At 46.2% G+C, this 2,500-nt stretch overlaps 1 protein-coding gene across 1 annotated transcript in view; it reads left to right on the top strand.

The window, feature by feature from the left end:
- The window catches only part of LOC113800493 (relaxin receptor 2), a 185,470-nt gene that overhangs the window by 177,240 nt on the left and 5,730 nt on the right, over window positions 1-2,500 (top strand). The window lies entirely within an intron of this gene.

The raw sequence follows: 2,500 nt of genomic DNA, 5'->3' as shown, positions 1-2,500 counted from the left end.
GGGTCGCCATCAGCCGTGAGTGGTGGAGGAGCTTGGTGGAGACTCGCTTTCTCGTTTTTTTTTTTTTTTTTTTTTTTTTGCTCGTTTTGCCTTTCTTTCTTTCTTTCAGTTTTCTTTCCCTCGCCCTCGCTGGGGTCGCCATCAGCCGTGAGTGGCGGAGGAGCTTGGTGGAGACTCGCTTTCTCGTTTTTTTTTTTTTTTTTTTTTTTTTGCTCGTTTTGCCTTTCTTTCTTTCTTTCAGTTTTCTTTCCCTCGCCCTCGCTGGAGTCGCCATCAGCCGTGAGTGGTGGAGGAGCTTGGTGGAGACTCGCTTTCTCGTTTTTTTGCTCGTTTTGCCTTTCTTTCTTTCTTTCTGTTTTCTTTCCCTCGCCCTCGCTGGGGTCGCCATCAGCCGTGAGTGGTGGAGGAGCTTGGTGGAGACTCGCTTTCTCGTTTTTTTCGTTTTGCCTTTCTTTCTTTCTTTCTGTTTTCTTTCCCTCGCCCTTGCTGGGGTCGCCATCAGCCGTGAGTGGTGGAGGAGCTTGGTGGAGACTCGCTTTCTCGTTTTTTTGCTCGTTTTTTTTCGTTTTGCCTTTCTTTCTTTCTTTCTGTTTTCTTTCCCTCGCCCTTGCTGGGGTCGCCATCAGACGTGAGTGGTGGAGGAGCTTGGTGGAGACTCGCTTTCTCGTTTTTTTTTTTTTTTTTTTTTTTGCTCGTTTCGCCTTTCTTTCTTTCTTTCAGTTTTCTTTCCCTCGCCCTCGCTGGGGTCGCCATCAGCCGTGAGTGGTGGAGGAGCTTGGTGGAGACTCGCTTTCTCGTTTTTTTTTTTTTTTTTTTTTTTTTGCTCGTTTTGCCTTTCTTTCTTTCTTTCAGTTTTCTTTCCCTCGCCCTCGCTGGGGTCGCCATCAGCCGTGAGTGGTGGAGGAGCTTGGTGGAGACTCGCTTTCTCGTTTTTTTTGTTTGTTTTTTTTTTTTGCTCGTTTTTCCTTTCTTTCTTTCTTTCAGTTTTCTTTCCCTCGCCCTCGCTGGGGTCGCCATCAGCCGTGAGTGGTGGAGGAGCTTGGTGGAGACTCGCTTTCTCGTTTTTTTTTTTTTTTTTTTTTTTTTTTTGCTCGTTTTGCCTTTCTTTCTTTCTTTCAGTTTTCTTTCCCTCGCCCTCGCTGGGGTCGCCATCAGCCGTGAGTGGTGGAGGAGCTTGGTGGAGACTCGCTTTCTCGTTTTTTTTTTTTTTTTTTTTTTTTTTGCTCGTTTTGCCTTTCTTTCTTTCTTTCAGTTTTCTTTCCCTCGCCCTCGCTGGGGTCGCCATCAGCCGTGAGTGGTGGAGGAGCTTGGTGGAGACTCGCTTTCCTCGTTTTTTTTTTTTTTTTTTTTTTTTTTGCTCGTTTTGCCTTTCTTTCTTTCTTTCAGTTTTCTTTCCCTCGCCCTCGCTGGGGTCGCCATCAGCCGTGAGTGGTGGAGTAGCTTGGTGGAGACTCGCTTTCTCGTTTTTTTTTTTTTTTTTTTTTTTTGCTCGTTTTGCCTTTCTTTCTTTCTTTCAGTTTTCTTTCCCTCGCCCTCGCTGGGGTCGCCATCAGCCGTGAGTGGCGGAGGAGCTTGGTGGAGACTCGCTTTCTCGTTTTTTTTTTTTTTTTTTTTTTTTTTGCTCGTTTTGCCTTTCTTTCTTTCTTTCAGTTTTCTTTCCCTCGCCCTCGCTGGAGTCGCCATCAGCCGTGAGTGGTGGAGGAGCTTGGTGGAGACTCGCTTTCTCGTTTTTTTGCTCGTTTTGCCTTTCTTTCTTTCTTTCTGTTTTCTTTCCCTCGCCCTTGCTGGGGTCGCCATCAGCCGTGAGTGGTGGAGGAGCTTGGTGGAGACTCGCTTTCTCGTTTTTTTGCTCGTTTTTTTTCGTTTTGCCTTTCTTTCTTTCTTTCTGTTTTCTTTCCCTCGCCCTTGCTGGGGTCGCCATCAGCCGTGAGTGGTGGAGGAGCTTGGTGGAGACTCGCTTTCTCGTTTTTTTGCTCGTTTTGCCTTTCTTTCTTTCTTTCAGTTTTCTTTCCCTCGCCCTCGCTGGGGTCGCCATCAGCCGTGAGTGGTGGAGGAGCTTGGTGGAGACTCGCTTTCTCGTTTTTTGCTCGTTTTTTCGTTTTGCCTTTCTGTCTTCCTTTCTGTTTTCTTTCCCTCGCCCTCGCTGGGGTCGCCATCAGCCGTGAGTGATGGGGGATCGGGTGGTGGCCACTCGCTTTTTCGTTTTTTGTTGTTTTTCGTTTTGCCTTTCTTTCTTTCTCTCTTTCTTTCTGTTTTCTTGCTCTCGCCCTCGCACAGGCCGCCACCAGCCGTGAGTTTTGATGGCGGTAGTGACTGTTTTTTCGCTTTCCGTTTCATGTGTTTCGCTTTTTCTTTTCGTTTTTCTTTTCTTTTTCATCTCTTTATTTCCCTTGGCCTCGCTGAGGTCACCACCAGCAGTGTATGTTAGATGGTGGTGGTGACTGTTTTTCGCTTTTTCGTTTTTTATTTATTTATCTATTTATTTATTAGTTTTATTATT

Source organism: Penaeus vannamei, chromosome 24 (assembly GCF_042767895.1).
Source record: "Penaeus vannamei isolate JL-2024 chromosome 24, ASM4276789v1, whole genome shotgun sequence".
Lineage (NCBI taxonomy): Eukaryota > Metazoa > Arthropoda > Malacostraca > Decapoda > Penaeidae > Penaeus > Penaeus vannamei.
This window is presented reverse-complemented; position numbering and strand designations above follow the sequence as displayed.